This window comes from Aphelocoma coerulescens, chromosome 17, assembly GCF_041296385.1.
Source record: "Aphelocoma coerulescens isolate FSJ_1873_10779 chromosome 17, UR_Acoe_1.0, whole genome shotgun sequence".
Taxonomy (NCBI): domain Eukaryota; kingdom Metazoa; phylum Chordata; class Aves; order Passeriformes; family Corvidae; genus Aphelocoma; species Aphelocoma coerulescens.
This window is the reverse complement of record NC_091030.1, coordinates 5,713,169-5,736,543: the sequence shown is the minus strand read 5'-3', so window position 1 is coordinate 5,736,543 and position 23,375 is coordinate 5,713,169. Positions and strand designations below refer to the sequence as shown.

The 23,375-nt window shown below is 50.3% G+C and overlaps 2 long non-coding RNA genes across 4 annotated transcripts in view; both read right to left on the bottom strand.

Annotated features, from left to right (window-relative positions):
• LOC138119656 (uncharacterized) overlaps positions 1 to 18,565 on the bottom strand; it is an 85,305-nt gene extending 66,740 nt beyond the window's left edge. For all 3 annotated transcript variants that reach the window (XR_011155568.1, XR_011155570.1, XR_011155567.1), the window contains exon 1: positions 18,282 to 18,565. This is a non-coding gene — a long non-coding RNA (uncharacterized lncRNA). The remainder of the gene's footprint in view (positions 1 to 18,281) is intronic.
• LOC138119658 (uncharacterized) lies at positions 12,837 to 15,403 on the bottom strand. The gene is made up of 3 exons (XR_011155571.1): positions 14,133 to 15,403; positions 13,231 to 13,357; positions 12,837 to 13,113 (listed from the first exon to the last, which is right to left on the bottom strand). It is a non-coding gene; the product is annotated as an uncharacterized lncRNA (long non-coding RNA).
• Positions 18,566 to 23,375: the final 4,810 nt, after the last annotated feature.

Here is a 23,375-nt window from a genome sequence, read left to right as displayed (position 1 = left end):
TACAGATGAAGGAAGTAGAAAGGCTCCACGAAGCTACTCGCCAATAAAAAGGCGCTGTTCAAAAAGCGACAGTAATAGGGAAAGTTTCTAGCCTGTGATCACAAGCACAAACCCACCAGAGTGAGGACACGGCGGCACAAGACACTTCACAGCAACCACGCTGGAAGAGGAACTGAGGGACAGCCAGGAGCAGCAGGGCAGGAGCTGTGCTCGTGCCCTACAACAGCGTGGCTGTTGATAAGGGACAGGATAAACCTCCCAAATGGGATGGAAAGAAAAGAAGCAGAAAGAACAGCCGTTTGCATCAGAGACAGCCCTGAATGGGGGCTGTGGACCCAGTGAGCAGGGAAGGCTGTGTGATCCCACCTGGGCTGGCAGCTACGGTGTGTCTCAACATTGCCAAAGGCAGGCTTTTCTCAGATTCTCGGGGAGGTAAAGGCAGGAGCAGGCAGCTTGTGGAGCTCATCTCCAAACAGCAAGAATTCCCATGCCTGCTGCATGAAGAAAACCCACTCTTGCACACCACCACAGGAGCTGAGCACCTCTGAACACCAGGGTGCCCCTTGGTCCCTCTAACTCTGTGCCAAAAGCAAAGACAAGATCTGAGTTCCACAAACCAAAGCTCCAGCACAGGGTCAGTGCACTGCTGTGGTTCCCCCACAGAGGGACTTTTCCATGCTACCCCATTGAAAGGAGTTTCACAACATCCAGCACAAAGAGACACAGAACACTCTTACACAACTTGGAGATGCAAAAGTCAACAGATCTGACAAGTCCTACCACAGCAGAGGGGGTTTCCCAGCATGCAAAGCCCTTTGGCTCCTAGAAACAAAAGTAACTTTGTCTATGAACTCCTGGAAGAGGTTGGAAAAGATCTGGCTTCAACCTAATTATCCATGCTCCACGGAGAGAGCCAGGCATGTGGAGGACACGGGCAACAGGAGACTGCCCACAGCTACCCCTGCCCTGGGGTATGTGGCCCCCAGCTCTGGGCAGCCTTCCTGCTCCACACCCTCCATCCCCAACCAGCCATGGCAGCTTGGTCAGGCTTTGGCACTCCATAATGGGCTCCAAGACTAGCCAGGTTTTAAAGGTGTTTTGTGTTTAAAGATTAAAACAGTGAACGACTCGAAGCGCCTAAAATACACCTGAAAAATCTGGCTCTTTGACCAGATTTAAAGTTTCACTGCAGGAGGTGGGAAGCAGCATGAGCATCCATTTCCCCTCCAGAGTCATCTGGGAAATGAAGGGATGTGTCATCCTCTGCTTCCCACACCAAGAGCAAGGACTTCCTCAGCCTTCACAGTTACCTCCAAGCAGATGCAAAACTGGAGATCTGCAACTTCAAACAGCCTAATTAAAAAAAACTACCATCACTGGGGACAGGAAAAGCTCCCCTACTTCTGGCCACGTTTCTAAAGGTGCTTCCCACATTTTGGCCTTAGCTGGAGCACAGTTTCCCGTTTCACTTATAAAAATGAAGCTCTTGGTATACAAGTGTCCAGGGTCCACAGGTGCTGGTTTTGAAGTGCTTTGGAAAAATACAGCTATTAAAATAGGAAGGAAAAGAAAGTAGCAGCAGCCATACACTACCTCCCTTGTAGGGAACTACCCTGGACATCTTGCTCCTTATTTATTAAAATAAAAAAACCCAAACATCCCAACATTGCTTTCCAGGCCTGAAACCCTGATTCAGTTATGACATGTGTCTATTTATCAGGAGAAAAGCTGAATATTTCCACTATCACAAGATTATTGCCAGTGCTTAGATTTTTTTCCCTAACCTCCAGCTAAAATCCTTTGAAAATGGAACGGCATACGAAATACGCTTCCTGACTCTCAGAGTTGGAGCCCGCCCCCCCTTTCTCCCAATAAACAATTTTGCATATATTTAAACCTCCTTTCTCTGGTTTCCCAACTCCTCCACCCTCCCCAGCAAAGAAATTACAAAAATCCGTCATTTCTCTCTTTTCCCCTTGCACCTCCATCTATCAGCGTTTCAAAGGCAGTCTCCTCGAATGCCGAGCAGAGCAGGAGATGGGCAGCAGTAATGGGAATGTGCTCCTGACTGTGCAAACCCACACAGAGAGTGAGGACAGGAGAGACTGCATTTGCATACATATTAAACGAGAGCAGTAAAAAATGCAGACGTGCAAACCATTTGGACATGGCTCGGCTCGGCGATGCGCCCTGCAAGGGAATCAATCTTCTGCGTTCTTAAAGGGAAAAACCTGTTACGGAGAGAAAAGCAAAGCCGAGAGACGCCCGCCCGCAAACACTGTCAAGGTTTCGGGACAGTCTGACCTTCGCGGCCGTGCAAAGGCTGCCGTGAAGGAGGGTGAGATCCCAGAGATGTCCAGCTGCTGCCCCTGCTGTGGTTCCAGCCAGGCAGACTGGTGCCTTTGGTCCTCTTCCCATCATCACCAATAGGAGGAGAGCTGGTGAGACCCCCAACCCCAGCCATGCTTGTGCTTGAGTTGAAGCAAGATATTCTGACATCAATCAAGCTCTCAGGTGAGGGCAGCACAGAAACATCCCTGAAACAGCCTGAGCTGGGCTCTGTGGAAGAAGTAAGTGGTGCCTGGATGTGCTGAAGAAGCCCATCCTCTGCATCCCAGTACCTTCCCTGACTGAGCAGTGAGTGTTGAGTGCACGTCCCTGTTTAGCTCAGGATGATCCCAGTTATGGGGAATTCCAGAAAGCAAGGCCAAGCTCCAGGCCAAGGTCAGCCTGGAGGGCATGACTCCCCAAAATGGCTCTAGTCCAAAGTTTTTAAGTGCCTCTTTTCTGGCTCCATGGATCTTCACATGCACCCTACCACCGCTGCTTGACTGACCCACAGGAGTTGCGACAACAGCACTGCACACACGAGCTTCTCTCATGGTCAGGTTCTACCTTGCCCTGGAATGACCCAACCCAACCTCACCTTCAGTTGTCCCAATGCCCTGGTTAAGGATGTTCCCAAGATAAGATGTTACACCCAAGACAACAAGTAAGTACAGTGGAGCTTACATAGTAGATCATTCCGAAGTGTCTGCAAGGATATGGATCTAACGAGGCAAATCACGCAGGCAAACCTACTGATTTCAAAGTCTGCAGGTTCAGATGCATAAAAAGTGCAAAATCAGTAACTTTTATATTGCCACTCAAGGAACCACAAAGATAAAAGCAATATTCTGGGAGTGAAGATGCCATGAATATTTCTCATCTGCACTTATAAGGGATATTTGGGACCAACGGCTTGATTCTGCGTTAGCCTTGTTCAAATGAGATAATTTACATTCCCTGCCGGCTGAAAACAGGCTGTCAAGGTATTTACTTGTGTCAGGTTTCACTTCCCAGCCACAGCACTAAAACCCACTAGGTGCACATGGAGAGTGGAGGTCCAGGACCAGGAATGGCAAAGAGGGGATCCAGTGTGGACACCCTGGCACGTCCAAGCCCACAAAGTGTAAGTGTTCTGCAGTGAGGCACGCGAGGATGTATCAGCAGCTGCTGCTTTGCATCACATTCTCTCAGCTTCTCCCTGCAATGTCCATTCTGGAAAACTAGGAGCTTGCAAGGCTCAGCTGTCCATCCCTGAAGATCCCAAGGCTGCAGACAAACAACTGGACATACCTGCCCACCGAGCCTCACTGTCCTGCAGGGTTTGGCCCCTCTGCTCCTGTGGGAAATGCTGTCTGGAGCCTGCCTTCTCCTCCCCTGTCCGGCTATCCCCTGCTATGGCCAGATCTAATCTAACCACCTGCTTCTTCGTGGCTGACTCATCCTCACCTGCCTTTGCACCTACAGCCCAAAGGACATGCAGGGGAACATGCTGCCAGATCTTGCCCACCAACCTCCACAAACATCCCTTTTGCCAAGTCTAGCAAGCCCAGGATAGCAAGGAAGTGCTCAGCTGTCTTCTGCTTCCTACCACCCTCCAGCTCCTCTAAACCAGGCAGTCCTGGGGTGGGAAGGCAAAAAAAACAGGCTTCCCAGTAGCCTTTCCAATGTGGATTCTTTGGTGTCTCTTAAGGGTTGAGTTCCCATGCAGCTATCGAGCGCTCAACTCTCTCTTTACCCACCCACCCATTTTCACAAGGCTTGTGGGAGCCACACAAGAGCTCTTTCCTTCAGCCAAATGTAATTGGAACTCGTTGCTGGGTAAAAAACAGGGGGAGGAGGGAACAAATGGAGAGAGAGAAAAGGAGAGACACGTATGCACACATGCACAGGCTGGATCACAGAGGCCCTATTCCCTTAAAGAAAGAGGGGAAAAAAGAGAAAAACAAAGTAAGACTACAGTGGCAATGTGCACCAGCTGAGCTGTTGACTTGCTGGTGTGCTGCACAGTTCCACCCCTCCGCCTCAGCTGCCGGGGATTTACAGGCACAAACAATCTGGGGCGGGCTGGTTCATCTGTACACGGGGGTTTCTACAGCTCCCTGCACAACACCAGCTCTCCTCCCAACAGCAAGTCACAATTTGGAAACATTTGGGGCTGTTAATTATATTCGGATTGAATTTTTTTGCAATAGAAGTGCCCCTGTGAAAGGGCAGTGGGTGAGAATCTCACGGAGGGAACTCGGGGATTTCCACCCAGAAACTGTCCCCCTGCCTTGCCAGAGAAACATGAAGGCAAAAGAAAGTGGCATTTGACAAAACAACAGAAAAACAACTTATTGAATTGCTGTCACTGGACAAGTATAAATATATTAGTGATTGTGTCAATATTAAGCTCATATCAAAGGCGATTAATTTGATAATTGCCTGTGCAGAGAAAGAAAAAAACCACAATCAAGTCTATTGCCACTGGCATCTGAAACGCCTCCCTTGGTTAAATCTATTTCCTTTTTAACTTAATTTGAGTTAATAGGAAAGTTATGGTGTAACCATAACCCAAAATCACGCCCCCCCTTTTATTCCTTTTTTGACTGATCTTATTTTGGCATTGGCCTGAGAGCCTCAAGCAACCAAGGGCTTTATTTGTCAGTTTGGAAAAGTTTAAGAGACAGTAAAGAAATGGAAATTGTTTTGCTGAAAAACTTGTCCACGAGCTTCCCCAGTGACACTGAGTGTGCCACCTCCCACATGTGCCAGGTCCTCCTGCAGGACATGCATCCCAGCAGTAGTCAGCGATGTCAAACTCACCCCGCAAATGGCCCCAAATGACATTTTTAGAGAGGCTCTGTTATCTGAGACTACAAAATTAGCACCATATAACAGCCTTGGTCCGCAGGACTGCTCCTGCCAATGTCAATGGCGGTGCTGTAGAAGATCAAAGTCAAAGCACAGTCCTTCAGCAACAGCAAACATTTTGGATGGTGGGAGAATGTGGGGGGAGCACAGCAAAACCAGCAGCAATCCCTGCCCTGGGCAGCAGAAGCCCCACTGAACCCCAAAAAGCACCAGAGCAAAAAATCATTCCTGCCATTTGCTTAAATCCGGCAACTCATGCACAGTTCTTCAGGAATATCCAAGAGATTTATCTAGAAAATCAGCTCTAAAGCACTGTCCTTCTGCCAAAGAGTTAACAGCCCTGAGAGCAAAGCAGAGGCCTCGCTCTTGCTGCGGGATTTCTCCCAGTGACACCACGTTCCCACTTGGAGACAAGTTTCTTTGTTTGCTTTTCCCCAGTTATATAAGGGACATAAATTTTTGTTGCAGAGAGAACTCCAGGCAATCTGCATCTCCCTCAAAGTCTGCATCTCCCTCCAAGGCTTCTCACTATGTTCCAGCTTGAATACTACTGTTGTTGCTGCAGTTTTCCAGCTCCTATGTCTGCACTAAACCCTCTCCCCTGCCCCAGGAAGCAAGAGCTTGCTCGAAACTCAGCTCCCCATCAGGTGTAATCCCACGGGATCAGCCAAAGCACTTTGCCACCCTCCCATCCCCCGCCCGTGGCATCGTGAAGGGGAAGACATGAGCACAGACAAGCTACAAAACCTTGGACCAGCACAAAGACGTATCCAGGGACTCTCCCCTGTGCAAGAGCGTCTCGGTGGAGCCCAGGCTGCTGCTTTGCAGCTCGACTCTTTTCCGACTGGAATCCTTCAGCCCCTGGCTTTGCTCTCCCAGCAGGACCCTGATCCCCAGCCCCATCACTCAGCACTGAAGGAGCGAGCCAGGGGAGGCTGTGCCGGGAATTTCGCAGCGCTGGGGCGAGGGCTGGCTGCTCTTGGCCGGCCAGCACCGCATTGCACACATACCAGCAAACCTCAGCCCGGCAGCCCCGGAAGGGCAACAGGCAGCCAGCAGCAGCTCCCAGGCCAGCGAGGAAGCCTTAACCCCTTCCCTGCTGTAGCCAAGAGGCTTCTCAAGAGTCCAGAGGCAGTGGGAGAGAGGAATCCACTCTAAGACCAAGCATCTGAATGCAGCACCACTCCCTCCCTAAAAAAAAAAATCCCAGCAAAACCCTAAAAAATCCCTGGGAATGCAGTCCTCCTCTTCCCCTTCCCATGGCCTGATGGAGAGGCAGGGGACCATCCTCAGCCCTGGCCAAAAGCCATCGGAGCTCCCAGCAGCCAGCACAGCCCCAGGCACCGCTCAGCTGGATGTCCCCTGCCATTCACAGCCCCATGTCCTGGATGATGGTCTCAGCATGGTCCTGTGGGGGACCCCGGGACAGCCACAGCCTGGCAAGGCTTATTCTGCACCCCAGAGAAGGGAAATGTTGAGTCCTTCATTCACACCATCTAGAATCATGGTGCCGAGGAGGGTTTCTCATCAACACCAGCAGAGGAGAAATCTCTTGGGGTGAGGTTTGGCTGCCAGGTCCATCAGCATGAATTCCCCATGACTCAGAGGCAGGACTTGGCACATGGGTGCTTGCACCCATCAAGAGCCAGCGACAACCCTGAGTGCCCAGAGGAAGCCCAGCAGTCCTGCCTCCCCCCAGCCCCTTTCTCAGCCTGGTTCCTCTTGATCTCCTGATCTCTTGAAGCCCCAGAGAGATCTGGCCTCTGCTCTCCCAATCAAGGCACTGTCGGTCCCTGAGAGCCAGGGCAGGAGGAGGTGGCACAGCACCTCCAGAGCCGGTACCAGCACACCTCACCTCTGAAAAAACAGTAACCAGCTGCTACATCGACCCATGTGAATGGACTAAAAATGCCTGTGCCACCCCTCTTGGAAATCAGCTTGGTCTGAGAAGTCTCCAGACAGTTGCAACAGCTTAAAAGTCCCATTTATGGATCCAACAGGACAGCAAACACTTTTTTTTTTTTTTAATTGGATTAAGTGGAAAAACCAGACAAAGCCCTTCCCAGCACAGGTAGGATCACTGAAACCCAGGGCTGAGCCCGCGGCTTTGGCAGGCAGAGAGAACAGAGGCTCAGAGGCAGGGGGTGTCAGCCAGCCCCAGTCCAGGCTGCCCTCCCAGTGGAGATTGGATCTCCCACACAGATACTCAGCCCTGCTTGGCTCCCTCCAGCACCAGTCCCATTAGATCAGGCCCAACAGGATTAACCACATATCGCAGCACCAGCGGAAGGCAGATTTACCTTTTAAAAAGAAACACACACACACCCCCCAAAGTCCATTTTAAAGGAACTGCCTCGGTTCAAAAGTTGCTTCCAAATTTAGGTTTGCTAAAATTAAGATTTCATATTTTTAATAAAATAGAATTAGACCCTTTATGATAGATTAATAATCAAAGGCCCATAGAAATGTTGCCATAAATGAAGTTTTTTAATTCCAAAGGAAACCATTTGTTTAAAAGAAGCAAGTGTTCCCCTGCAGAGCTGGAACTTCAGTAATTGCAGCATGATGATAGAAAATGGGGCTGGAAAGCAAAAATAACTTAAAACTATTCTAAACAACCATGACGCTGAGTCATCTGTTTCAAAGTCCAAATGGAGCTGTCCCAGTGACAGGGCCCACAGAAAATGCTAAGGTGCATAGTTAAAAGGGGAGGGGAGAAACAAAAACAAACAGTAAAAATAGTACAAATTCCTTCAGATACTACTTGTGACAAAAGATGAAAGCTGGGATTTTCACCCTCTTTCCAGCTTCTCAACTGCACTGAAGCTTAGGGTTTTATCACACCAGGCACCCCTAACACAACAGTACAACGGATGCAAAACCAACACCAAATACTGGAGTTCAGTGTTCCTCTAAATCAAGTTAAGGAAAAATAAAAGCACCCTCTCCCCAGCTGGTATCAGCCAGTGTAACCCCACAAAGAACAGGGGAAGGAAAGGCCAAACCCAGATCTCTCAATCTTTTGTACTCCAGCCTCCCTTGTATACACTGCTATCACATTGCAAAGTGTGTAAGTCACTGTATGAATGGCAAGGTGCCACCGGCATAAATACATTCGTATCTGGACAAAGGATCAGTCTGCATGTCAGGATCTTCATTAAAAATGAGTTTGTAAGCACTTCCCCTTATTCTTTTGGTTCGTTTCCACAAAAACAAAAATGTATCGTTGCGTCAAAGGACGCCCAACACGAGACTGGACCGAGCACTTGGTGCTTCAGACCAAGTCAGCTGTGCTTCCACAGCGCTCCAGCTTTCCCAGGCTCACCAAGGTGTGGGTTTAAAGCACTGGTATTTGATTCTGGTAGCTAGCTTGATCTAATGATGGGTACATCTAATGATGGGTAGAGCACGTACTCATTCCAAGAGAGACAGAGCTTGGCAGACCTTGTCTTATCCGACACACCAAGTCCTTTATGCCCTACTACCAAGACTAATTTAAAGCTAGTTTCAGGTAGATATGGGCACACCAGACCACAGGGCTTGCCCACATCGAGTTTACAATGTGGCATTTGACTGGAATTCACCTCGAACCAGCGCGCCGTGGAAGGCGGTGTTTCCGAAGCTGCACCATGAGCAGTGCATCCCTGTGTGTGTGAGCAGCCACAGGCAGAGCAGAGCAGGAGCCTCCTCCTCTGTCCCCCCGTGCCCTGGGGCAATGTGGGGCTCCAGGGACAATTCAATCCCCTCAGGATTTCACAAACAATCGACAAAAGCAGGAACCCAGGAAGGAGGTGACAAAATGATGGTAAAGCCTGTGGGAACAAGCAGCCTGTTACGACAGAGGGACAAGTGACAGGGACAAACCTTTCCTCATGCATGCTCAACAAAGGCCTGATGGAAAGCTGGTGGTCATCCCCACTGTCAGCACCTCCCTCTCCAACAACTGCTTCAGACTTCCCTTCTCCTCCTGCAAAAGATCCAACTGCCTTAAATTCTGCCTTGTGCTGCTGTAAAGAGAGGGCTCTTGCTTGCTGCTTACTGATGAGGAACCAACATCCAAAAAAAAGAAGAGCATGGATCAAAGGCAGTCAGGGAGAGGGAGAAGGGAGAGGCCATAGCTTTTATCAGGCCAACTGACAGAGCCGGAAAAACAACAGCCTGATTTTTGGGCACAGCTGGCTTTCTTAAAGGTCTGTCTATGTTGCAGGAAGGGGAAGCCTGTAGTTAAAACAGGGTGTTCAATTTTTTTTTTTTCCTAGGCTGCACCCTGAGTTAAAAACACCACTGGCAGAAGGGCTGGAAAAAAGCAATGAGTTCAAACAGAAAGGCACCCAGGAGGGGAATTTCCAAAAAGGTGGGGAAGAAACCATCAAAGCAAGATTTCCAAAGAGGTTGGTGTTCTTTGGGAAGGGAAAGTTTTCCAAGATCTGACTCCAGGACAACTTCAAGACAATGATATCGTCTATGTGTGAAGCTGCCTCAGTCTACACTCCTCAAACACAGATCCAGGGAGGCAGGAAGCAGCTGGATTTCAGAACTAAGCACAATGGGAGAACTGAACCTCATGTCCCTTTTACACCACACTCTCATTGTGAAGACATCATAAAGCAAATCATCCCCTGAGCTAATGTAATGACTATTTTAACTCTTTTTTTTGTCAGCAAGAAAGGGACTCAACACATGGAGAGCCAAACCTTGCACCTTGATCACCATAATTTGATCCTCCACCTCCCCAGAGCCAGGGAGGAAGCCTGTGAGCTTCATCCCAGGTCATTGCTGGAGCATGCAAGTACCTTCCACATCTCATGTTACAGCATCCTTCAGGCTTTGTGCAGTCTCCAGCAGTGCTGCCTTTGGGGGCCAGGTACCTGCTGGGTCTAATGCCTGGCTGAGGAGATGAAGGTCCCTTCGTTTGATGAAAGAGCAAAAGAGGATGAGTTGTTCCCTAATGATAAGGACGCTGTAGATTTGCCCAGACTCTGCTCCCTCTCATGCCTAAAGTACATCCTAGGATGTCACCAATTCTCCGGTCTCACAGTCTCCAAGGTGCTTCTCCTCTGACTGCCCCAAGAAACGAGGCAGCATTTATCTGTCTTTCACAGATGGGTCACTAGAGGCAGAGAGACAAAGCCCCAGCTTCCCTCTACATAAACTTCTTAAAGCACCAGGTTTGAGGATTTCACGGTGTTCAAGCACCTGAAATTGGGTCCAGTGTCACACAGAGCAAAGATCCAACTTCAAAATCCCAGAATCTGGGTCAGAAGCCCTGATCACTGTCCACCTTTGCCAGCTGCGATTGCTGTCCTAGGTTTCAGCCCAGTCTTCATGCTCTGGACTGCCTCAGAGGAGCCTCTGTACTGCTGACAGAACAAAATTCATCCTTTGATGCCATTGGCACTTCCTCCATTAGTTGCTTTGAAGATTAGGGCCAGAGCCTTAAATTGGATTCAGAAGCTGATGAGCAGCCAATGGAGCAGCTTGAGCTCCTGGTGGCCCAGCCCTCTGGGGAGGTGAGTGGTCATGCTCTGCACCACCTGGTCCCACCACACTTTTTCTACTTTCAGCTTCTGCTGCACAGCTCTGAAGCACAGCCAGCTTGAGCCAAGCCATGACTTCAGTACAGTGGACAAGATTGTCCCCAAGCTGGATAGAGGGAAGGGCAAGTAATTTTGGCAAGGAGGGAAAAAGGCAGTAATTTTGGAAACAAGCATTGCCTGGCCAACATGGATAGCAAAGAGGCTGGAAAAATTTGGATTCTCCAAACTACACCCACGGTTCAAGGCAGCATGGTAACAACAGAGAGCAAAATGTCACCGCAGGCTTCAAAGCCTTGTGTTTTCCAGCCCCCTTCCCCTCCATCCTCAGCTGGACTAAGCTCCTCATACCTGCAGCCCACAGCAGCAGCAGCAGCTCTACTGGTTGTGCCAGCTGGGAATGAGAAATGTGCCTATGGCATCTCCATCTCCCCTCCTGGTGCGGAGGCCCTCTCTTCCCATCACACAGTGCTGCCTGACCAGTGGGTGATGGGCAGCAGCAAGAGGGGGAAGCAGGCAGCATGTAAGCCAGGAGCATCAGGAACATCGACAGGAGCCCAGAGTGGGAGCACACAGTTTTGTTTTGGCATGGGTTTGTTCCTCTGTGTGTTTTTCACCGGAGCAGTTCTGATGCACAAAGGAACCATCTTTGCTGTAATCTGTTCAATTTCAGCACTAAATGGTGCCTGCAGAGTTCTGCATGCAGAGCTCAAGCTCTAGACACTCAACAAAACATCCACCCCCCAACCACATCCCCTCCTTGGCCGTCCATGGAGCAGCACACCTGGATTGCACCCACACCCACCACCCAACAGCGCAGCATCCCCCAGGATGGGGGTCCCTTTGCCCAAATTCCTTCAATGCCTTTGGAGACTGGCAACTCAAAGGATGCTAAGAAAGGAGGAATATGGACCACGAAAAGCCACAGCTCCTCTCCCCAGTCAAGTTGAATCCCCAAGAGAGGAAGGAGATCCACGCACACCAAACTTCCTTCCAAAGCATCTCCCTCCTCCAGGAGGCAGGGCACAGGGGCAGCAAGACACTCTGTGCCGTGAAGTGACACACATCGAAATAACATGTGGCTCAGTCACAGCAACTCTATTAATTTAAGTTAATTTCCTGCAGTTCTGTCTTAGTTTTCCAGCAGATTCAGGACTTAAAGGTTAAAGCGTAACCTTGTCTCAGTAGCTTGCTATTCGCTCCATGCAAATGTCTACCTACAGCCTGGTAATTACATGCATTTCCACAGAGCCAATCCGCCGTCAGCCTGACAGATACTGATCTTCCCGTTTTATTTTTAGCTCTGTGCTTCCCCCTCTAGATGCAAAAAAAAATTCTGTTTGTTCCATCTTTTGCTGCAGCCTCTTTTTTCCCTGGCTCACCAGCCAGCTCCCGGCTCAGCCGGGCTGGAGCAGGGAGCAGCACGGGACTGCAGGCTGGGCAGGCAGTGGGCTCCTGCTGGGTGTCCTGCACGGGTCCCCACCACGGTGACAGTGGGCAGCCACCTCCTTTGGGGTCACCCAGGGAATTTGTCACCTCCAGCAGCAAGGGGTGTTTAAATAGGAAACTGAAGTGAGATATAAACGATCCTTTTCAGGGGAGCTGGACACTTTTTCTTGGGGACATCTCCAGGTCACACACATCCAACCGAGAGAAAAGGGGTCAAATCTGGCAAAATTCAGCCCATGTGCCTGTGGCTCTGCAAGTGCAGGATTTATCATCTTGCAGAAGTGTGTGACTTCCCCCGTTAGCCACCCCTTGGGGCCACCCAGAAAGGAGGCAATGCCAGGAGGGCAGGCACTGGAGGCAGGTCACCCCCACAAAGACAAAGCTCGGTTGAATTTCCAGCCCCTAAAATGGGCACACATGAGACTAAATGCATCTGGTGGCACTGAGGCCAATGTGCTGTTCTCCTTCACGAGTGGCTCCTGTGGCTCTGGGGAGGAGGCAAGGTGTGCAAACCACTAGAAATCAGTGTCCTCCAGAATTTTAACTCTGTGGGGCAGCCCCCCACCAAAGAGTGGCCCAAAAGGCCAATTGTAAATCATGAGACTTGGAAGAAGAGGGGATCAGGTGGTTCTTTTTTGCCTTTCCTTTTGGAAGGAGTCTAGGAATGGGGATGGATTAGGCTTTCAGGGTGAGGTCTGCATGCCTCTCTCCCACCCTCTCACAGATGCATATTATAGATTTAAACCAGAACAGATTAATAGAAACTTTACTCACATGAAGGGGGAAGAAAGTCACTGAGCCTCAGAAGTGACATGAGGAAAGCACTGGCAGTTGGCACTCCAGCACACAGGGTAAACCCACTGTGCCCAACCTTGACTGTGAACCACAGGGTGCAGCTCGGGGACATTAAGGGGGTGAAAAGTGTCTGCACAGACAAGAGAAAGAAAACCTGCATGCAGGGAAGGCACATTAAAAATGTATTAAGAATTTTTCTAGATTAAATAGCTGAAGTGAAAGAGGAAAGAGGAGCAGGGATGGGATTAAGTTGAAGGAAGGGCCAACCTACATGAGACTCCAGTAAAAGCCAGCAGAGCTGGAGCTGATGCATCTCCCCAACACTATGGATACTTCTCCAGTGCTCATCCCTGCATTGGCTACCTCAGCCACATGGGAATCAGAATTGTGTCTCCTACCTGCAGAGAAAGGATTGGTTATCCTGTTACTCTTCCAAGGATCCTCCTAGTCCCAACACCATTAAAAAATAATAATCAAGAAATTATCCCTACATGGTTTTACATTTCCAAGGGGAATCTCTTCAAACCTCATCAGCAGTTCCCCTCCTTCAAATTTTGTAACAAATAAAGCACACAACACTGGGAAGCTGCTTATCCAAAATTCTTCAAACATTTTCAACAGGTATTTTGGGGCAGTTAGTAGGAACAGGGATTTTAGAGAGATCTGGGCTACACTGTCCCAGTTTTCCCCTCCCACAGCTCCTAACCTGAAGGTCAATCTAACACACAGCCAGGAGATCAGGAGCCATCCCAGCAAGTGACAGGGATGACAAAGCAGGGAGTGGGGAGGGAAAGGTCCTTATCCCCGTTGCAGAATGATAGGCAAGGAACAGAGATTTTGTTATTCACTTAACAGCCCACAAGCTAGGAATCAAACTCAGATCCCAAAATCCTATCCTTCTGCACCAAAATAAACAAATAAACCAACCAGCCAGCCTGCCTCCCATCAAGGAGGAGTTGGGGAACTCCAAGGGAGCTTTCCCACCCTCTGCACAGCTGCAAGCCCTGGCTGAGCTCCGCAAGAACCAATTCCTCTAAAAACAACAAGTTTAGCCAAAGGAATTCAGGGCAAGCAAAGAGAAAAAGGCTGAAGCAAACCTACCCCTTTACCATATTCCTGCAAAACACCTTTAATCTGTGATCTTTGCATAATTGTGTTTAAAACAACTCAAACCTGGCACTGCCAGCCTGTCATTGGAGAGTCACTCTCTTGCTGCTGGCTCGTTTGCTGGGATTTTTAACTGTTATTCAGTCACCATTTTCCTTTGTGTGAGTCAGTCCTACTGCTCCCACCTTCACTTGAAATTTTAAAGGCTGGATACCTCCAAATCCCTTTCTTTGCATTTACACCCTTCCTTTCTAGAGAACAGCAACAGTCTCTGCCACGCATCATTTCACCAAAGACTGCACTCAAGGCTGCAGTTGGTCTCTTGCATCCTGGACATCCCTGCAAAGTAACCAGCAGAATCCAAGGCTTTAACTCCTATAGTCTTTCCTCCTGCACTTATTCATCAGGCTCCAAGTCATTGCAGTGCTTTACTCCAATCTCTTCCCAGTGGGTTTACACTTGACTGTCACTGTAGTGCCTAGACTTGAGCACTGGAAAAGTGCTGTGAGCACAAGCAAGAGAGAAGGAACCAGGGTAATGTCTCCAGGGCTGTCTGACACGTGGCCTCAGCATCTGTTGCCCCAAAAATATCAAATGGGAGATCTTGCCCTTACACAAGATGCACACAACAGAAGGTTTTAGCCTTTCTGTGACCACAGCTGGCTCAGGAGATGGGTCCCCAACAACACCAGTTAGACCAGTGCTCTCCATTCCTGTGGTGACATTTATTCCAAGACTTCCAGTTCTTCAGCTGTTCTGCAAGAAGCTCTTTTCCTCTGGATCTCTGTTGCAATTACATCCACTTGGCATTTTCCTTGTGGCGTGGTTATTTCTGCCCTCTTACAGAAAATCTTCCCAGGCTTTCTCTGTAGTTCTTTCCTCTTTGACTTCACTTTGTGCATCTAATGAAAACATTCAAGATGATGTGGAGGGGGATGTAAACGGTGACATGGACCATCCTGAGAAAATTCCCACAGTGGAGAATGTGACCCTTGGATGATGCTGGGTGCTCTCACCATTCAGCTACCTCTGCTCACCTACATCTTTCATTTACAGGAACTCCCTGCAGCTTTCATTCCATGGCTGCGTATCTCCAGTGAGACGCGCAGAGGCACTGGGCAGAACTGGAATATTGTGTCCATTAAGTTCCCTTGGGCTGCTCTGACCCCCAGTAAGCACTCCCATGTGCCATGCCATGCTTCTTCCCACAATCCTGCCACCTCCAACAGCTCAGACAACACAGGAGAAAAATTTTAACTTCAGGAGCATTTCTGGGAGTGTGAAATAGCACTTCTCCCCCCCATGCCAGCCCTGCTCTTTCTACCATGTGGACAGATGGAAATTGCCCAGCTCAGCCTATTTTTCTACCTCAACCCCCCTTGCCCCAGGCTTTCCCACCCCATCCCATATTTCTCCTGTGTCCCAGGTGAGACACAAGCTCCCATCCCACTGCAGGGACATCTCTGACCTGCCAGCACAACACCCAGTGACAGCTACATGGACTCAACATGAGCCTTTCCTCTGACTTCAACAGCTGCTGGCTTCATTCCCCTATTCCTCATGGCCTCTCTATTTCCTCTTGGGCTGCTCTTCTATTTGGGAGCCCATGATTGTATCTGACAAGGTCTCCTAATTGTCTCCACTGATTTTACCAGAGACTGATTTTAAAAGCAGCTCAGTAACTTAGTCACTTCAATATCATTGCTGGATTCAGCTCCCTCATTTATTAATGGGCGTACTTTTGCTCTTTCTCCCCTGATATGGTTGCAAAATCCCTTTTTATTTCTCTTAACCCCTTTGGCTAACATTAACAAGCAACAACTCAGTAATATTTGATATTATATGTGTATAAATAAAAGCAGGAAAAGATCTTATTCACTCCTGTTATAGCTACTAAAGGAGGCCTAGGGCTCTGGAATAGCAGCTTTACTGCATACGTTAAATATCTCCATTACTCTATTAATGCACAGTGTTGGAATTTTATTGGATGGTTTGGGTTATTTACCTTATAAAGCAACATGGGCATCACAAACCATGAAAAGAGGGTACTTAGTACTTTCTTCTTAAGTCTGCATCTCCGCAGTCCAAGTGAACACAAGACCACAAAAACAAAACCCCATGTCCTACATGTTCTTCCTTTCATGAGAGGTGGGGAGGGAGGGGCAGAGGGGAGACCAGCAGTTATCCAGGCACCAAGTCCATTGCATGTTGTTCCTCAGGAGGAATTTGGACAGACAATTTGCAAACAGCAAGCCCAGCCTGCTTTTCTGGCCATGGTGACACAGCCAGCAAGTGTGAAGCATGCTTCATTCAGCTTGAAAGAGGTTTTGGGGTACCCCATCCTCACAGCCCAAATCTACAGGTGACAGGAAAGAAGGGAAATAAAAAACCAAACAACTAATACCAAAAAGCACAGAAACAATTTCCAAGGGGGAATTTTGGTATTTGATATTTTCATTGACTTCTCAAACACAATTCAAATAATGCCTGAAACTGTCAGTAAAATTGTAATACCCAGGACCACTTAGCAAAGTGCCCAAAAACCCCACTTCCAAAAGTCTTTGAAAGAATTAAAATAATCTGGATAAGTCAACTCAGCCCCAATGAGAGGCCACCTTCCCTCTGCAGGCTGCACTTTTATTTCCCTGCCTTTAAATTGCTGCTTCAAATTCTCCACAGTTTGGACTCTCAGAGACTGGCTCCAGTTCCCTGCAGAGAGACAACCAGTGAAACACAGGAGATAACTCAAAAAAGCTGCCCCAGGGCTCTGTCCCCAAATCTCAGTGTTGAAGTGAGGGAGGAAATGCCAAGAGCCAAAACCAGGCACACGTGGCTCAACATCTGCCTCAGTTTCCCCCACTCCAGCCAGCGCTCATCCCCAGGGGGCAAAAGGGATGAGAGGGTGGCTGGTATGAGGTGTCTTCCACCAGACAAAACCCTTCCCGTGGGCTGAGAAGGCAGTGTGGCCATGTGAGGGGAAAGGATGCTCAGATCCCACCTGTGCCAGGCACACAGTGGCCAGGCAGGGAAGGATCCAGGTGACACAGCTGCAGGATGAAATCCTGCCGAGCTCCACAGCATTGGGTGATTGGGGGTAAGCTGAGGTCACTCCCAGCAGGGCTGAGGTGATGGGTGACAATGACATCCCTGGCTTCACCCCTGCCAACACCTTCCACCCACTTTTTGCACAAAACAGGGAGAGTCCAGACTTTTCCCATCATCCTCTTCCTCCCTTCTTTAAGGGCAAAAATTCCCACCGCCACCTCTGTTTAAACCCAGCCCAGTCCAAGCAGGGGCCGAGGTCCTCTGGGGTGGGTTTTCTGTCTGAGGGCTGTGATTTTAGGCAGCAGCAGGGAGGCAGAAGCACCTGCTGGCAGCCACCCCCGAGCCTGCGCGAGGCTGCCCGCAGACCGCAGGCAGCGGAGGAGAGGGAGGGCGGGCGAGCAGGCTCCCCTTGCAAAGTCTGTCCTGTGCTGTCTAATAACACAAGGTGTCATTGTATACCCAAATCAGTGCCTGGAGCTTTATTTATAACAACTGAAACACAAAACCCAGCAGGCCAGAAACGGCAAAGGGAGCGAGAGACCAGGGAGGGCAGGGACTCAGCCGGGCAAAATCTCCCTATTTAGCAGGATTTGCCTTGAGATTTTTAAATCGGATTGAGGCTGGGGTGGGGGGGGTGGACCCGAGGGGCCACGGGAGGAGGAAAAAAAGATGAAAGGAAGGGAAGAGGGAGCTGGCAGAGCAGCGATGCCTCCCCGGCTGCGGCAAGGCGACGGGGCTGTCTCCCTGCACGGAGTGATGGGGGTGCGTTGCTCGCAGCCCCCCGCCAGCCAGCAAAGGGAGGTGGGGGAGGCTCCAGCTCCCCTGGGACTCTCTGGCTTCTACAGCAACTCTCTTTTAAAGGTTATTTGTGGCTCGTTAGCCACTCCTCATCCCAGGAAGAGCTTTGCAGCTCAACTGCTGGCTCCAGTGGACTCCCTCTTGCCCTGAAATAGGCTGTACCTGCGAACTTGGCAGGAGCCATCCCAAAGGGACTCGCCCAGCCCGGCAGGCAGCGGTCCCAGCGCGCTCCCTCAGGTGTGGCTCCTATCAAACCCAGTGCCAGCGGCTTGCACGACCCCGCACCTGCGAGAGGCTGAGGACCCCGAACTCTTGCTGAACTCAGTGGGAGCAGAGGCAGCTCAGCAGCGAAGGTCGCAGCCCTACACTTACAGCATCGGGAGAGTGCTCTCCTCGGGTGGGTCCAGATGTTATCACCACCGCTGCCACCCCCGGCAGCTTGTTCATCTGCTCCCTTGTGCCGGAGGCTCCCGCTGCCGGCGCAGCGCCGGTGGAACAGCTCCCGCACTCTCCTCCGAGGCTCCTGGGCAAAGGCTGGCAGCTCTCCCTAAACCCCCTTTCCCCAGCAGCTGGAAGGAAGCTGCTGCCAGACTTTGTGCTGAAGCGGCTGAAGTGGGAGCATTCACGTCCCGTTCTTCTGACACACCGTGGAGGTGGTAAGCAGCAGCAGGAGGGAAATAATAAACAGCTGGAGGGGATGAAGGGGGAGGTAACGTCTCAAGGAGTTGTAGCTAGGGATGCCGTTTGGTGTTCACCTCCCCTGCAGACAGATATTTAAATCTCCAGGTGCAAAAGCCACTGAAAGTTCAGCCTGAGTCAGAGCTCCAAAATTTGACCCACTAACATGCAACAGAATGGGCCCCTTAAAAGATAAAGCCAAATTCGGAGTCTGTCTTGCACTGAAGCCACTTTGGTCCATCTTTGCTGAAGACAGTGGGAGCCCAACCATGTTCCCTGCAAACAAACTAGAGCCAAACTATGAAAGCAAATTCATAATCCATAAAGGAAACTGCTCCCATTATCTTGACCAGGACTTTAAAATCTTCCCTTCCTCCCACTCTACCCCAGTATTGGTCTCAGATGTTTTCCAACTCTTCATTTGAAGAGGGAAAACAAAACAACACCAAACCCACAAGGCACAGGGGGAAGAGGCTTTCGTGTTCCTTCGCTAGCGAGCGCTCGCCCAGCTGCACCCGCCGCCCTCAGCCCCCAAAGCCTACCTGCAGAATTACATTTGCAAAACTGTTGCCCAGGAAATGTGCAACTAAAATCTGTGAAATAAGCATGCCTGGAATCAGACGTTCCCAGTGTAGTTAAACGACCGTGCCTTGAAATCTGCCTCCGCGTTTAGCCACGCTGCCATGTACGGAGCTACAAAACAAAACACTCGGCTTGTTTCACATCCCAGCCTCGCCACTGGGACTCTTGTTCCCTGCAAATAAGGAGCCCAAACTCCTTCCCCGGAGGGTTTTAGGAGTGTGGCAGCAGGACAAACTGCAATTGGGGCCCTACCCTCACGTACAAAATCAGTGCAAAGGCTCAAGCACAGGATATTGCCCGTGCAATGAACTGTAGCTGCTCAGGAAATAAAACCCAAGCAGAGGAAATAGAGAACCAAGGCACTGGAGTTCCCCATCTCTTCCGCCACGCGTGTCCGTTCACAGGGCAGAGCTGGTGGGAACACAAGCCCAGCTGCCTTGTTACAGCACAATGAAAACAAGAGCTTTTGTGGGGAACAGCAGGACCCAAGGGAATATCCACCCAGGTCTGTCCTGGGGAGGATGGAGCCTTCAAGGCAAACAAACCATGTCAGTCCCCCATGGAGCATCAAGTGGGGGAAACCTGGGTCCCCTAAGCCCACACAAGGGCTAGAGACACCATCACTGGTTATTCCAGAAGACAGTTTGGAAAGCCTAAGCCTTGCTGGAAATTTATGACGTTATTTCACAAGGGTATGTCCTTCTGCACTAGGAGAGCAGGATTTTTTTTTTTTTAAGATTTTTGTAGATGGGAAAGCATCTCTCCTTCCCCTCTCTGAGCTCACCATTCCAGTCCCACATCCCAGCAGAGAACATAAACTTCCTGCTTGCCTCTTTTCCCAGCAGCAAACAAGTTTTCACTCTACTTTTCTTTCCTAGGGAGACTGAGCTGCATAGGCAGGTGGGCAGCAGAAAGGCAGGTCCTCACACAAAACCATGGCTCCACTGCAGTTCCCAACCCCTCACTTGGAGCCCCCAGCACTGGGAGGAGAATTCAGGATCGGGAGACCCCTCTGAGCTCAGCTGCTTCCCAGGTTTCACGCAGTACCTACACCTGAGACAAGACATCGCGGAATCCAGAGGGCGTTGCCTCCCCAAGACAATTAGGTTATGTTCGAACCACGACCTCGAGGAATCGGATTAATTACAGTGATGTCGAGCATGACTTTGTCTACAGGGACAAGTCATGTTTGACATTGCTGCCAGCCGCTTACAGGTCTGGAGGATGAGTGAAACTGGAACGGTCCCTCCCTGGGCTGGTTCATTGGCACACAGTCAGCGACAGGGCAGGTTTTAGGGAGAACAGCCTGTGTGAAAGCCTCAGCAAGCAAAACCCCACACCAGAGCATTCCCACACCGGGCTGAGAGAAGTCACATAGCACTGTCACACTGACACACACACAATTAGAGGTGTTGGCCTGGTAGAAACCTGGGATCTTCCAGCAAGCAATGGCCACCAATGGCCAGAATCCATGGTTTTACAGAGCATCTAAACAGCAAATAACTTAAATTGTTGTTTTAACACATGAAAAAGTTCTCCTGGTGGAAAAACAACAGGTCTTGCACACAAAACAGCACGTTCCTCAGCCTGATCCATGGGTTTAGCTTGCATGCAAATAGCTGATGTTATTTCTCACCTGATGATGTGTCCTGGCCATGGGAGGATTTCACAGTCAGGCCAGAGTCACAGATGGGCTTACAGGCTGGAACAAGGTCTCCCCAAAGGGTCAGCATTTCCCTAACCATCCTGCCTGCACCACCCTTACTCTGGGCTGCCCACCTCCACTCCCCAGGCAAGGCTCTGCCTCAAGAAATCTAAAACAGTAGAAAAAAACCCAAACCCAACCTGATCTCTGAGGCTAAAAAAGGGCTTTGAGGCAAAGGGGAATGGGGGGAGGTGGGGAAGGAATCTGAGGTTGCATCACTTGGAAATACCCGAGTGCTTTGGAGATGTATGTACATGTTCAGCTTCCTACCGTTTCTCTAGGAACCTACTTGGGAACAGCAAAGTGACACCAAAAGGATCACAATGACATTTGCCTGAAGCAGAAAAAAACAGCCTTGAATTTAACCCAAATGAGCCCAAGTGAAAAATACTCTCTTGGAGCTGGGCACTTTGAGGTTTGGAACTCCAGGCAGACAAGTGGGGCGAGAGAGGTTTGAAATATAAATCAATCAAGAACTTTTGCCCTTTGCCTGGGCTGAAAACCAATACAGAGACAGTCTCCATTGTATTTCAAACATTTCTCAGAACACGGAACTAAAACTGGGTTTCGTTTCCTTCAACAGAAGTCACCATGGCTCCTTCATGACAAGGAAAATAGATTGGAGGGAAAGTCTTACTTTCAGTAAAGCTTTTGTTCTTTCAGAAAACCAGGCTACTTTTTAGGCCGCTTTCCTGAAGATGGATACCCACATCCAGTTCCAAGAAATTGTTCCACTGCCACCCAGGCAGGTGCACTGAAACCCAAGGAAAGCACATGGACAGCATTGCAGGTGTGATCCCATTCAGGGAACATGATGCCCTGCAGGGAGTCCAGTTTCGACGTCATGCCAGGACACACCTCTTACAAGGACCAGTCTGGGTCCAGCTCAGCTGAAGAGACACGAGCCATCCAACGTGCTGAGCCAGGAGTGGACTTTGCCCATCTCACCCAGCTCCAGTGGTGCAAAACACCTTGCTCACTGCCCAGCTCTGCCTTCTATCCCCTGCTCCCAGACAGACCTGGTTCTCCAGGGGCTCCCATCTGCAAGGGGCAAGGCAGGAGGAGGGAAAATATGAAAACTATGGGCCTGATGTTCCATTTCCACAGGCCACCGCGAGCCACTGATCCAGACTGGGAGTGGCCTGACTCGACGCCTGCAGCCGCAGGAAGACGATCCTCGGTGGGGCCGTTCCCTCTCCCTGAAGCATCCCCCAGCCCCTGCTCCCACGCATTCCCTGGCGAGCTGCCCAGCCCCGCTGCAGCGCCGCTCCTGCCTGCCTGCACAAAATGGTTAACACGGCAGGAGGGCCAGGTGGCTCAGGTGTGCGTGCCAAGCAGCTCCTGGCTCACCTGCAGAGACTTGTCGAGGGGGAGATGCATCTGCCCTTTCTTGTCTGGCTTCAGTCTGCCTGGGGAAAGGGGAGAAAAGGGATTGGGGAAGGGTAAACACAGCTTAAGCAGCTGCAAGTCCCAGCAACCAAAGGGCTGAGCAGGTGATTCAAAGAGCTGGGGGCCTGCAGACACCCTGTTCTCTGCCTCCCACCGACATCTCCGGTGGTGGCAGCAGCCTGGGAATTGCTGGCAGGAATGTGCTGGCTGCCAGAGCTGCAGAAACCATCCAGCAAAGTCAGGACAGGGAGGCTGAGCTACAGGTCTGGGATAAATTTCTGCTTCTTGCTCTGCTTCAGCACCTCCCAAAGGACCCAAGAGAAGCAAGAGAGCATGGGTAGGTCCTATATCAGCAAAGCAACCAGTGCTCCTGCAGACACACGTCCCCTTGGGAACACCCATGGTGTTGACCCTGTGGAAACACCCAAGTTGGAGCTGACCCGTTCTGCATCCAGCCCAGGCTTTGCACAGCCTCAGAGAGAAAGGCTCAGGATATTTGATATTGGTCTTTATCCAGCTGCAAGACAGAGAGGAAGGAGCCTTTCCAACCACAACCACCCCACTGAAGAAGCATCCCCAGCCTTGCCTGGGACCTAGGAATCTGCCCAGTCAATCAGTCCAGAATGTTCTGCCTGTGTGAATCAGCCCAGCAAGGTGTCAGTCCAGCGAGGAGCCCCAGCGTAGGTCAGGAATGTGAGTTGTAATGTGAATGCATGGAGCAGGTAAGGGGAAAGGGACAGACAGTTTTGAGGGCAGTGGCTCCCTTAAAACTAGGCCACAGCTCAGGAGAAATCATGTAACATCTCCCCAGGCACTGCTGCCTTTCCCCTCTGCAAGGAGCTGGACTGGTCCTGCATGAGGAGGAGACTTGCCACCCCTGCAGTCCGAGGAGCCACTAGCCCCACTCACAAGGTGGGCAGGACCAGACAGTGTTTTTTTGGGATAGCAGGAGTCCCCGGTGCAAATCCAGGAGAGCCACTCAGCTCATGTTCCATCCTTTCTCCACCCAGGAGACACCCTGGTGCACAACGCAGGGAGCGGTTTCCTGGCATTACAGGGATTTTTTTTTCAGCTTGCCAGACTTGGAAACAGCCAGAACTCTGCAAATCCTT